We start from the raw sequence: 14,867 nt of genomic DNA, 5'->3' as shown, positions 1-14,867 counted from the left end.
ACCAATGTGGCGGAGCATAGCAACTGCAGTAGAACACTCCGTTTACCTTAGCAACTACGTACCCTTCTTCTGAGGTTGAGACAACCTCCTGAACCGGGAACTTGCTCGTCGTACATATGGCCGCCAAACTGGACTTATCCGCAACCCAGTTACCGTTTCCGGGAGGGATGCGGTAGGGATCCGATATGACGGCGATGTCCGACAACGACTCAGTGGCTGCTTGGTGTAGCAGCTGCTGAGCCGCGAAGCAATAGTTCAGGTTCAGTTGCGTCACCCTTACGCCCGTGGTTTCGCAGCCGGCTTACCGGCTGGGCACCTGGGGCCTCCCATAAAGTGTTTGGCGTCCCGTTTCCCGGAACATACCTTGCACTTGGGAGACTCCACACAGTCCTTTGCTTTATGGCCTGCACCTCCACATCGCCTGCACAGCTGGCTCCTATCGGGCCCCTTGCAGGTCCAGGACTTATGTCCGCCCTCAAAGCACCGGAAGCAAATGTCTGGTTGCTGTAGTATGCCCAGAGGACATACAGACCAGCCGACCTTCAACTTGCCCTCTTTCAGGGCCAGGTTAGCGTCCGCCGACGGTAGTCGGAAGGTAGCTATCTGGGTCCCCGCCGGACCTTTGCGGAGGCGGATTGACTCCTTAGCCACCTCCACCCCGCACTTCGCTTTTAGGGCTTGTGCAATGTCGCACCCCTCAGTGATTTCGTCCAGGTTTTTAAGCTGGAGAGTCACTTCTGAGGTGAGTGCCCGCACTTGCAAAGGTCTAGCTGCCCCATAAAACCCTATTATATTTTATCATAATCCGATTATTAGTTTAAATCTAATTTATCAAAATGTGAAAATCACGAAGGTTCATTATCTCAGAAACTACACAATCGATTTGAACAATATTGATATCAGTTGAACGGATTAGTTAAGGGTTAACTGATGAATTATAATGATCGAAAACGTGGTTCAAAAGTTGTGAAAGAAAAGTCTTACAGGTCGGAGTCTATTATCCGGAACATCAAAAAAAATTTTCGTTTCGAATAATTTCGTTCCGGATAACCGAATCACAGAACTAGAAACTAGACAGCAACTAAAAATTATTTTTGAGGTGAAAAGAGGTAAAATCTTGAGAAACAAACATAATAGTTAATTCGAACATGTCCCAAACATGCTGGAAGTGACATAAATGGTAACAAATAAGGGATGATAATGGTAAAATTTCAGAATAAAAAATTCAAAAATACAAAAAAAAAATCCGGATAGTTGAGTCTAAAATTCTGTATAATCGAGTTTCCGGATAATCGTGTTCGATCTGTATTTGAAATTAGGGTTGCAATTTTTTTTTCAATAGTACAAAATTATCATCATGAAATGATTTTTTTTTGCCATGTTTGATGAATAAAGAAATTTTCAATAAGCATTTTAAATTGAACAATTTTCATGACAGTCTCTATTCTAAGAATCATGTTCCACATCTCAATAATGCAACTTACTCAAAGATATAGAGTTATGGACATTACTGTACACCAACACCGGACCCACCATTCCTGACACAGCAAATCCTTGCACATGGCATTTCTGATGCAACAACTGGACGCCCGACATTCCTGACGCAGCAAGTGAACGACCGGCATCCAGAACGACTCCAGCATAGCAACACGGCGACATCGACAACTCCACCAACGGACGATGTACCCCTGATACCCCTGACGCAGCAGAACCGAGCTGGTAGCAGCAACGACGACAACGACAGCAGCGACGGCAGCAGAGCGGAGCCAACAATCCTTACGCAGCAGTAATCCAATCCATCGATGAGTAGGGAACTTATATTAATTTTTCAGGAGCTTCAGTTGGAATGAAACGTTCGAAGTGTGTAGAGGTTATTCTCGTCTTAGGACGTAAGTAGTTTAAAAGACATAGTAAAAATCAATGTGTTAAGAATCCAAGAGTTTTACCTTAGAAGGAAAGAACTTACATAAGTATAGTTCTACGCCAAAACAAATCGTTTTAGTTCATAAAAAAAATATTTCCACACAACCTTGAGGCCACGAGTTTCCCTACATAAATATCATTGAGAAAGTTTAGTAAAGTTAAACAAAGCTTTATAACTTTAACGTGAAAGTTTCTATTTTCGTCACCCCACTAGTATTTTCTTGGTTCTCTAAGCTATATTCTTCCTTTATTTGTTTATTCATTACTACCAACAAACATAAAATAACTTGTCCCAATGGCTACTAATATAAAAGTCAACGGAACAGTAACAAAAATTTCGAGCATATTACACTTAATGATAAATGATAATCGAAGGATACCTTGTTGACAGCGCGTTGTATATCTATGATGGCACTAGTAGAGCTGTAGTTGGTTCGATGGCATCTCTCGCAGAGTTCTAGTGGGAGTCATTTCTTTAGGTGTCTAAGATGTGTTATGAATACACGGATGCTGAAGTCTACTGTGTAGGAACAAATGAGACTTTTTTTCCTTGTTGGGGACATTATACCACTGCGAACAGTACTTAGATCTATTGTGGTGCCCTATTCTGCTTTAAACCTTTTCTTGTATAGACAACTACTAGATGTTTTAATAGTCACTATCGTGATTGAAGACATTGTCCCAATGTGGTGTTATGTAACGAATAAAATTCAAAACATTGTTCGGAGAACTAGCCCATATTTTCCGAGCTTCTAGAAGTCCCTTATCAAGAAATTTGCGCCGTGAATATTGCTGGGCATTCATACAGCAAATAAAGAGCACTTTCACTCTCTGTGCAACAAAAGCGACAACTGTCATTTTCAAGCCTTCTTATTAGCCTTAGATGATATGTACTCGGACAGTGACCAGTGATCAGTCCAGTATAAGTACTGAGATCTTTCTTTGAAAAGTTCAACAATTTTTGTGCGGTCGAAGCGTTGGGCTTTGATCTATCGTTTTGCATGACGAGCTATTGTAGTGCTATCGCAGTTCAGCAGCACCTGACCTTTTTCTCATTCTGATTGCTCCATCTTTAGTGCGCTAAAGGAAATCCCGCAAAATGGTTCTGGACCGATAAGTGTCGTGGCTGATCCAGCTCTTGCTGAATAAATGAGATAAGAAAATTGAAAAATTTGCACGCGAACAATGCTTCCATTTCTGTAATCTGCAAAATTTGTTCGAATGATTTAAAATGTGATGTTTTTGTGTAAAACAATATTTTGGCAATATTAGTTTTTGCAAATAAACAAAGGTAAAAAATGGCTTCACATGTCTAATAAACAAAGAAAACGGCGCGTTTTGCAACCATAGAGTTCCCTATTTCTTCTGGCAACAAAACCACCATCAATATGTAGGGGCGAGGAAAACCTTTCATTTGTTGGGAGCTAAGTTTTATTCCAGTATTTATCCCATAGCTCTCATTAGTCATAAGTGTTAAAAGAGTATGCGTTATTTGCTATTTTTTCTAGCTCTGTGGAATATTACTAAAGTCTTCTATGATGATTTAGCATCGATTGTACATAATTGTACATAATTGTATATAACATTCAAAAATTTGCAATGAATTAATTCCGATGGTTTGATGCAACACTTGAGAGTAAACGTAACCAAATACACTGTTAACGAAAATAGATCACAAGTTTCACAAATAAACCCAATATTGAAGTTTGAGCATTTACGTATTTTGTCCTGTAGCACCCTGTACGACCCGATGTAAGCTTGCATGTGGAACAAAATCGTAACTAAATCATTAAATCTCTAAATTACTTGTGGAGAAGTACTCCACTTCTAGTCGGTGACCTGTCAAACTATTAGGGCTGGGACTGAAAAATCATACAACCGGAGTCTTGCCATCGCAGACAGTCCTATTTGTGAACTGGAAGGCTGCAAATTGGTTCTTTGGAAACTGGTAGATTGACAGTGGCCTTCAATAGCGATTTAGTTGGTCGGACGATATCTGCGGCCTTCCCTGTAGACAGCTACGTACTTTCATGGATCTTTGAAATATTTCCTTATCACTTTATCCGATCCTGTGCCCGCTTCCACGAGTAGGAACATTTTACAATATATAGGCTTAAAATGCTTCCAATCGGCATTTCGAAGTTATTTGCTTTAATAAATTGCCACATAACCAACTAACCGAGGCAATGCCCTGAAGTGATGACAACATATGTTTTAACATAGATTGCACGATAGATTATGCAAGTTTATATTTTATCAAAACTAACATAAGCACATTGTTACTTTACATTGATTGCATTGTGTGTGAAGTTGGGATGTAGAATGTGTAACCACTAGTTCGATGGAAACGCTAGGTATTCTACACATTAAAGTGGCGCTACTGAAATCGTCATTCATTATTGTTTTCCTAGTGCCTTCCACGTCGTTAATGGTTTGCACCTAACAATTCCCCACAAGGCCAGCCACATAGAAATCATTCTCCCATCATTTGCCTTTGTTAGATTCTTTCTGCGAGAATTTTTTCTTTCGAACGCATGATGTATTGTCACCACCGAGTGATTATTCCACACACCTTTCTATAGAACAATTCTACTGACTTTTGCAGGAGGTTTGCAAATTAACTAATAGCTCTTTTCATATTTTTTTCATACTTTGTTCTGAGTATCGTCAGCACGTCTCCTGACGCAGTGATGTTTCTAACTAAAATGCGCCTCTCTATTCAGAGTTAAAACAAATCTACTGATGAAAAAGGCTGGAATACGCCGCTAGGATTAAAGCCGGGTTTTGATTCAGTATGATGTGGGTTGAATATTCTATCGCTAGAAGCCAAACCGGAAGATGAAGAAACACCACCGCGGCACACCGGAACGTCGTTCTACGGATGACGATGCACTGTTGAATTTTTGTGGTTAATTTCCTAAAACATTCTTTCTAACCTTTTTGTTACCTTTTTCCTAGGGAGTGAAAAACAGGAGATAGTTAGTACTGTACTGTTAGTAGGTAAAAGTTGCTCTTTGTTGTTTAATTTATTTTTCATCGTGTACAGATTTATCGATCAGCTTAACCCGACCGCCGCAGTGCCGGAATTCGAGTTGGAGTGCAAAGAAAGGAGCCATTTGAGCCGCATACGGCCGGGAGATGAATGCGATGGTCGGCCCAGCCGGGAAATGGTTAAAAGCATGTTTGAGAACGAAAACAGTGGAGTACGGCTAGAAATGGCTGGATGAAAGCTTTACTGCTCTGTTGAGAATTAAATGAATAAAATTTTAAAATTGTGAATCCCAAATTGATACTACACAGTAAGTGGGAATGCTGCATTCGGTTTGGTTTACTAGATATCTGATAATACAACAGATGTGGGATTTTTTTTAAATAACATACGACTACAGAAATTTTAATTTGATTTTTATTATGATCTAATATGAAATGACGGTACCATCAAAGGTAGATTATGTTGTCGGGAATATCGACAAAAAAAGAGAGCTTCAGTTATTTTTTCTTTACCCATTTTGATGCGGAAGTGTTGGCATGAAAGATTCTACCAAACCGCAAAATTTCATGTCACGTAATTGATAATGAACTTTCATGGCAAGCTCTCGTACAGCATAAAGAGTAGATCGCTGATTACCATTCGGGTTCCATCTTCCGTATCGGCGGCTGCAGCATGCCACACTCTCGACGCTGGAAGCGCCAGAAACAATTTGGAAACTCCACGAGAACTGTGTGAAATTGCTATACTTTTTAGTCATCTTTTTATAGGATTGTGAAGAAACGAAATGTTGTGCTGTTTCAATTTTTTCTTCTTACCTATACACCTTTCTTGGCATTGCACAGACTTTCGCTCGCGGTGATCCATTTGGGGAATGTGTTTCAAAATATAAAAATTCGCTGAACAGATATTTTCTTTTCTTTCAAATTGATTGTCAAATCAGTTTCTCAGTTAACAAACGACAGATTTTCGACCAACAAATAACCTCGCCTCACAACATCGCCACTCTGTCATCCTCTAAATTTCATTTGATAACGTAGTTACACCGAAGTACCGTCTGCGAAATTCAATCCGGAAAGAAGCTATTGGAGAATCGTTTCCTGTCCTTCCGTTCGGTACATGAACTCGGCACCGGGTGATAACACGCTGGTAAGTATGTTTCCTTCCCGCAAGAAAGATTGAAATGGTGCAAAGACATTCTCGATGAGCCCCCGGCTTCCCGATGGCTTTTAAAATAACACTCAACGAATTCCGGTGTACATCGTCGTCAGTATTGGCGGTTTAAAAATGCATTTGAGTTTTTTCGTCAGCCGCGTGGCAGGCGCTAGCGAGAGACTCTTCATGAGAAATATGAAAGACATTTCTGCAAGTTCTAGTCTAGTTTTCAATTTAAATTTTAATATCTTCTACTTTTGTGCAGCCTTTTGTATCGTTTTTCCCGCTCCCCTTAGGAAGCACACTTTATTCTTGGAGTGCAAAACTGCAGCTAGCGGAATTTGGATCGCTTGAACTTGCCAAGAGGCAGCCAGCTGGAAAGGTTTTTTCATACTAGCATCGATGTCGTCGCAGAGGTGCTGATGGTACCTGAGATGAACCGAAGGACGTGAAAGACACCTCCACTGGATAGACCCGACCGATGCAATATGGGGAGAATGAATATGCATAGGCGAAGAGATGCGATGAAAAATGAACTTTACGTGAGCTCTTGCTAATGAAACGGCGAGACCATTATTTTGAGGAAAAAGTGTTATGTTTATCGGTCCTGTCGGAAGGGGGTCGTTTTTCATCCATCTTGGTGGCGAGAAGCTTCGTTGGAGCGATAATCAAGGAAGAACGTGACGCCTTACCTAATTATACACCGATGGAGGGTAGCATAATTATAATGATTACATTTGAAGCTGCAGTACCACGTGATTCGGAGATTAAACAATGAATGTTCAATTTGTGAAGTATTGTTCGAGCTTACACGTTTTGTAAAGTTCAAAATTTTCAAAAAAGAATTGTTTATACTGGGCAACTGAACAATGTGTAAACAGTAATTAAAACTATTCCAAATAACAACATAACCACGACATTCATAGCAACATAACAGTAAAAAAATAAAACAACATTCAGCTTCGATTAGCTTACATAGTAACTACTAGTCGGAACTCGTGTACATTTTTATTTACCTACTCACGAATCAAGGAATAGCTTGACTTCAACTTCGCAATCTTTGCACGAGCACGAATAATTGGTATTTGTGCCAAAAATAAAATTAAAACGCTTTTTTCTCAAAACTGGTTAAGTTTAATAAACGCAACGAAGTCTTCCGGTACAATATGAAATAGTCATACTGGGCACGATCATAATTGCGCGCACGTAGTCTTCAATAAATTGCCCTCTATAAGAGTGACTATAAACAAGTCGCTGATACGATGGCTTATCTGGTACTTTGCTGGAAAATAGAAAGGGTATGGAAGTTATGTGGCCGTAGAGCTCAGTACATTCGGAGCAGCAACATAACAAACGAGGTGGGTACCGGCTACATCGTGTTAGGTAAGATTCAAAGTCATGTGATCAAGAGGTAGGCGATCAGGGACATCAGGCGATATGTGTATTGCGAGTAAAAGGTCGGTTCCACAATTGCTCCATCATCAATGTGCACTGCCCAAGTAAAAGAGGGCCCGATATCGGTAGTACAAAATACGTTCTTCCCTCGCCAGGAAATCCACAAAACAGCCTGACCAACACACCGGAAATTAAATCGACTATGCTCTTATCAACAGACGGTGCTTCCAAGACATCTCCACGTACACACCTATTGAGGTGAGGATATTGACTAAGATCACTATCCAGTGTCGGTGTTTTTGCACTCAAAACTGTATGTGCGACGCGATGCAAACGAGCCTAATATCGAGCAGCTACGGCACTCTCAAACTACCGAAGACTACACGGAACGATTGGAAGAAATATTACCAACGGTAGAAGAGTTAGGTGTAACGTCTCTCGAGAATGGATGGTTCAGAATAAACAATCGCCAACAGGAGGATCGTGGTTACAAAGGACTTGAAGAGATGTTCCGTCCCAATGAAATGTGGAAGTTTTACGAGCGGGTTAACTAATGCTATAGATGTTCTGTGCCACATGTCGATGCGGTCCGATATCTGATCACCAACGAAAGCGATGAACACTTGAATGACAACACAAGAAGAAGAAGAGAACGAGAACGGAATTACCTAGGTAGTAAGAGACCGGATACCAGACCTCAACCACCCTGCAGGAGACTTCGTGGAAAACCGTTCTTCTTTTCGCTCCTACAGAGATATCGGGAGTATAGAACGTCTACGCATCACATTTTTATCGAATTCAAGGCAGCCGTAGCATACAGGCAGATCAAGCACAAGAACGAGAAAATCTTCCCGGATATACTAACGAAGCTGATCAAAGCTACCGTGAATGAAATGAAGTGTCATTAAATGATTGCTTTCTCAAGCACGGTCGACAGAATTATAGACCTAGTAATTTGGAATGTAAGATCCTGTATCAGCCGAAACTGCTCATATTAGTTCTAGACAGCGACAATAGCAGTCCTTACTTAGCAATAGCAACAGCAGTGGCAGCGGATAAAAGCGGCAGCTGTGACAACGGATAGCAGTTGCAGTAGGTATCAAAATCAATAATGGCTGAGGGGCAAAGTGCTGAGAAACGCACCAGAAGAAACAAATAATATCGCACGCTAGCCAGTGGCGCTAATAGCGGTCTCGATTAATTAATTTGAGAAAATTCGTTATCGATATTGGTTTTTTAACACATTTTGCATGTGTAGGATAAGTATAACGACACACCGTGCCCCAGTGCTGAATCTAGAACATTTCCAGCTCGAAAATATTCTCGACCTGATCGGGAATATAACCTGATATCACAACCGTGGGAGAGCTAGCCGATTGACGTCACTAACCACAGAGTTACGGGGACCAGCAAAAAGAGCGCACCAAAAGAAATAGATTCCAAAATTTTGCTGTAAATGGTTCCGGAGTTGGAAGAGACTGAAAACAAACAAAAAAAAAATTCAAAGTTGCTAGAAACTTATGTTGAAAAAAAGAACTGAAATGTTTATCTTATGTTGGTTGATACGAAAAAAATTAATAACTTCTCCTCAAACCACCGAATTAATTTGAAAACATGCGAACGACTTTGTAGTCTAGAGAAAATACAATTTTTTTTTCTTTTTTTTCCTTGGTGCTACATTTCGATTCGGAACTCGACCTTTTATTTGTTATACACAGACTTCGCAGCCAACTATTTAGTGTACAGGACAATTGCGGGGCTGGCGCTATTAACCTACTGACACTTACAGTCTCTTCCAAGCCGAGACTCGAACTCACGACGACTGGCTTGTTAGGCCAGCATCGTACCTCGAGACCATCAGGGAGATAACATAATATAAAATAAAATAAATTTTATCACAATTTATGCTTTGAATAATTGATAACACTTATAAACGCGAGAAAAATAACACAAAAAACTCCAAAATCTACTCCAAAATGACTTCTAGCATAACAAAATTGGAAGCCAAACAGAAAAAAGCCAAAACATAATTAAAAAAAATCATGAAACCAAGAAATGACCAAAACAAAAATAAAAACAAATAAAAGATCAAAAACAAAAAGGATTGAACGATTAGTTCAATATGGCTGAAAGCTTCTGTAGAAGCTGAAAGCATGAAGAAATTTTCTTCGAGTTAGAAATGATTTAAAAAATATCAAATATCCAAAATTGAACTCAAAATACATGAATACGTGTCGAGAGGCAAACTGTCTGTAAACATTATAAACGAAAGTAAAAGTAATATTTTCTGTTTCTGTTCAGGAAAACAGAAAAAAAAATTATTTAATCAATATAAAAAGAAACCACTTTTCAAAACCAAAAATCAAAATGATCCTAAACTTCGTTACAATTAATAAAGTAGGACATTCAAAGATAGGAAAAGTAAAAAAAAAACAAATGATTCTTATTCAGCCTAATGGTTGGAGGACGTTGCCAAATAAAAGAGGGCCAAAGCAGAAATTGATTTCAAATTAAGCTGAAAGTAGTTTTAAAGATAAATGAGACTTATGACGAAACTAAATCCAAACTCAGCTGTGAGCTGAGAGAGAAAAAAATAAGAAAAATGATTTAAAATTATCCTACCAAAACTTGAAGGTACCTCTGCTAAGAAGAGAAAACAAAAAATCCTGATTCACCCGAAATTCTTGAAGTGTTCTCAACATGTCTGAAGAATTTTACCAAAAAACCGAGGAAGCCACATATAAAATGATTTCAAATTTATCATTTAGCAATGTGTTTTTTTGGCAAGTGTGGACGTTTGCTTACCCCCTACCCCACTATTAGTTGTTCACCTAGAATGTGGACGGCCCATAGAGTGAATTCAGATTTGTTTTTATATCGAAAATTTTATTAACCTTATAATAAGGATTTTTATTGATGATACAGGTCGGACTCGATTATCCGGAACATCGAAAAAAAAAAATCATTCCGGATAATCAAGTATTCCGGATAATCGAATCACAGAAAACATGTTTAAATGTGCTATCAACGAACATAAAACAAAAAATTCTTTTTTTATTTAACTTAATTGATAGAGTGGCGTAACCAGAAATCATTTCGGAAGCGAAAAGGGATGAAATCCTGATGCCATCGATGGTAACAAATATGCCAGAAAGGATGGTAAACGTAAACATTCGGAATAAAAAATAAAAAACGAACACCAAAAATAAATAAAATTCCGGATAATCGAGTCTCCGGATAATCGAGTCCGACCTGTATTCGATTTAAGACACTCCTAGCATAGAAACCAAAAGCGATCAAAAGGTTTTTCGCATCCTCCGACAGAAGAGTTTTTCTTTTTGTTTTGGGAATCCACTCATGGATGTAATCACCGAATCTGATGTCCTTTACGTAGGAAATCCGCAATCGTTTCTAATGTGATCTTCCTTATAGTTTGAATGCTCTTGCTCCGGGACTCTTGGGTCTCTTCCGTCAACTGGTCAGTAAGGATAAGAAAATATGAGATCACCTTAGCCTCGTGAACAAGGACTCAGTGCAGGCTTGTTAACCCTCTAGTGCCCAATGCCGCCATTTGGCGGGCTTCAGTCGAAGTTCCGAAAAGCTTCAATAAATACTTAAAAAGTGTTTTTAATGGTTTATAGTGATTTTATCGAAGTCCGTTTAGAAATTAATTTGGGCACTAGAGGGTTAACTTTGTTTAATAAACTCAGAGCCGGATTTAGGATTGTGGGGTCCTGGGGGCCAAGATTTTTGGATTTTAATTTTTTTGTATGGCCGAAGGCCATATACTTTTTAAAATAAAATACTGTTTTGAAATAAAACCATAACTATCTAAAATTACTTTACTTTCCTTTTTCCATTTTAATAATCCTAGATCACATCAGCGTCATAACTTGTAAAAATAGACCATAACAAAGCTAAGTAGTGATGTACATGATTACCAGAGACAGCAAGAGACAAATGCTTATGTCTGGATTGAATAATATTTGACTTATACTTACTTACTTTTAAGGCGACAGACCGATTATCGATCCAGTGCCGAATCCAGAATACGTCGCCATGTCCCTCGGTCTTGGGCTGCTATCCTCCAATCGCCTGTAACACCTATTTCGCGTGCATCCTCGTCGACAGCACACATCAAACTAGTGCGAGGTCTACCCCGAAGTCGACGACCTCTATCGGGATTCCTGCTAAATATAGCCTCCGCTTGACGCTCATCCGGCATTCTCGCTACATGACCAGCCCACTGAAGCCTGCCGAGTTTTATCCGCTTGACTATATCCGCCGATTTGTATGCCTGGTACACTTCATGGTTCATGCGTCTGCGCCAAACACCATTTTCTAGTTTGCCGCCAAGGATTGAACGCAAAGTCCTACGCTCAAAAACACCAAGAGCTCGCCGATCAGCCTCTTTCAGCGTCCATGATTCATGGCCGTAGAGAGCCACCGGAAGAATCAGTGTTTTATAGAGTGCAAGTTTAGTACGGATTTGCAGACTGCGGGACCTTAGCTGGTTACGTAGTCCGTAAAAGGCCCTGTTTGCGGCTGCTATCCGCCTCTTTATCTCACGGCTAACCTTGTTGTCACATGTCACTAATGTTCCCAGGTAAATAAATTCGTCGACTACTTCAAATGTTTCCCCATCTAGCACCACCGCAGCACCAACCTCCGACGGGCTACCATGCACTCTGCCAGCCACCATGTATTTCGTTTTTGTAGAGTTTATGGCAAGCCCTAATCTCGCAGCTTCCCTCCTGAGAGGTCCGAAGGCCTCTTCCACAGCTCTACGGTTGTTACCAATGATGTTGATATCGTCCGCAAAACCGAGAAGCATGTGCGACTTCGTGATGATGGTGCCGCTTCTCTGCACACCAGCCCTCCGTATAGCACCTTCCAATGCGATGTTGAACAATCAGTTCGACAGCCCATCAATCTGCTTCAAACCATCTAACGTCACGAACGAGTCCGACATCTCACCGGCTATCCTGACCCTTGATGTAGAGCTTTTCAAGGGTGGTACGTATCAGCCTAATCAGCTTTGTTGGAAAGCCATGTTCGATCATAATCTGCCATAACTCATTTCTCTTAACTGAATCGTACGCTGCCCTGAAGTCTATGAACAGATGGTGCGTCTGCAAGTTGAATTCTCGAAATTTATCGAGGATTTGTCGCAAGGTAAACATTTGGTCCGTCGTGGAGCGTTCCCCTCGAAAACCGCATTGGTACTCGCCAACAAAGGTCTCCTGCAACGGCCTCAGTCTGTGGAACAGGATGCGGGAGAGAATTTTGTACACGGTATTGAGAAGAGTTATGCCCTAATAATTGCTACAGTCCAGGCGATGACCTTTTTTGTAGATCGGGCATATGAGACCTTCCAACCAGTCCGAGGGCAATTCTTCATCAGACCACACTCTCAGCATGATCCGATGGATGGCACGATACAGCTGTTCGATCCCGACTTTGAAGAGTTCGGCAGAAATGCCGTCCTTCCCGGCTGCCTTGCAGTTTCTCAGCTCTTTCACTGCTTTCTTCACCTCGTCCATGGATAGTGGATCCACAGCTTGACCATTATTCTCAATAGTCATCCTGCTCCCTTCGACCCCACTGTTTCCCTCACCGTTCAACAGCACACTGAAGTGTTCCTTCCAACGCCTGGATACCTCTGTTTTATCGGTTATCAGATTCCCCTCCCTATCGTTGCTCATGACAGGGGCTGACACGTTTCGATCCCTGATTCCGTTGACTTTCTTGTAGAAGCTCCTCGCATCGTGCCAGGAGAAGCAACCTTCTGCCTCCGCAAGAATACGCTCCCAATGCTGCCGTTTCTTCCGGCGATGGAGTCTCTTTTCAGCGGCTTTAGCATCTCGATATTTACCCATGCTCTGACGAGTCACAGCCGTGGCCAACATGTGACCCCTGGCGCGGTTCTTCTCCTCCTCGCTGGCACTATGCGTCAAACCACTCATTGGACGCAGCTGCCGCAGTTGTACCCAACACTTCTCGCGCTATAGTGCTGATCGAACTGTGGATGTGCCTCCACTGTTCATTCAGGTTCCCTTCAACTCCTTCCTCAATCAGTGCATCACCCTTCTGTGAGTACTCTGCAGCCACTCCTTCAGTTGATAGCCGCTGGATGTTCAACTGCATCCACCGCGTTGCCTTGGATTTCAACACGTTGGACAGCCTGGCGCGGATTTTGGCTACTACGAGATAGTGATCCGAGTCAACGTTCGGTCCTCTGAACGACCTCACGTCTGTAACGTCTGAAAATTGCCGTCCATCAATCAGAACGTGGTCAATTTGAGAGCAAAGCTCTCCATTCGGGTGCATTCAGGTGTGCTTACGTATGTTCCGACGTGCAAAATAAGTGCTACAGATAGCCATCCCCTTAGCTGCAGCGATATTAACAAGCCTCAGGCCATTGTCGTTCGTAGTAGAGTGGAAGCTTTCCCTACCAATTACGGGGCGGAATAAGTCTTCCTGCCCGACCTGTGCATTTGCATCTCCGATGACAATCTTTATATCGTGTTCTGGGCACTCATTGTATGTCTTTTCCAGGAGCTCATAGAACTCGTCTTTTTCGTCATCGGGTTTCTCGTTGGTCGGTGCGTAGACATTTATTAGGCTGCAGTTGAAGAATTTGCCCTTAATTCTCAACACGCATATACGGTCACTGATTGGCCTCCATCTAATGACACGCTTCATCTGTTTTCCAATTAGCACGAAACCGACTCCTCTTTCTGCTTTCACGTCGCCGCTATAGTAGATGTGGTACTTAAATGAAGTGTTCGCAATAGGATCTACTGCTCGGAATTCGCGTTCTCCCGATTTCGGCCACCGCACCTCTTGGATAGCTGCAACCTCCACATTCACCTTCCGCAGCTCTCTAATCAGGATACTTGGGCGTGCCGGTTCGAGTAGAGTCCTTACATTCCAAGTACCGAGTTTCCAATTATCGTTGTCCTTTTTCATTCGCCTAGGTCCATGCCGATTATTCCGTTCCGTATTTATATCTGGATTAGTAATAAATATTCAGTATGCTGCCTTACAAGGGCTGCGATACCTATTCTCGCGACGGGGCTGCCGTCTTTGATATAACTGGCGAGACACCGCGTTTCGTGATTCAGCCGCCCGCTCCGGATCAGACGCTGTTGTACGCCGCCCCTAACATGGGGAAACAGCCGCGTACGTTCCCCCTTCCCAGTCAGCATACGACCAAAGTTTCCACCGGGGTTGGTTACCCGATCTCCGCTAAGGTTACTCATATCCCGGTTGGCACCACGTAGAGGTTGGGATAGGAGTTGCAGAACAGAGGTGAATGACCACAATAGGATCTCAAGTGACACGTGTCCAACCATTCGCCAACCATATTTGACTTATACTTTACGCAAATATTAGTTTATTA

Source organism: Wyeomyia smithii, chromosome 2 (assembly GCF_029784165.1).
Source record: "Wyeomyia smithii strain HCP4-BCI-WySm-NY-G18 chromosome 2, ASM2978416v1, whole genome shotgun sequence".
NCBI classification, from domain to species: Eukaryota; Metazoa; Arthropoda; class Insecta; order Diptera; family Culicidae; genus Wyeomyia; species Wyeomyia smithii.
The sequence above is the reverse complement of the archived record's forward strand: the minus strand, read 5'-3'. Positions refer to the sequence as shown.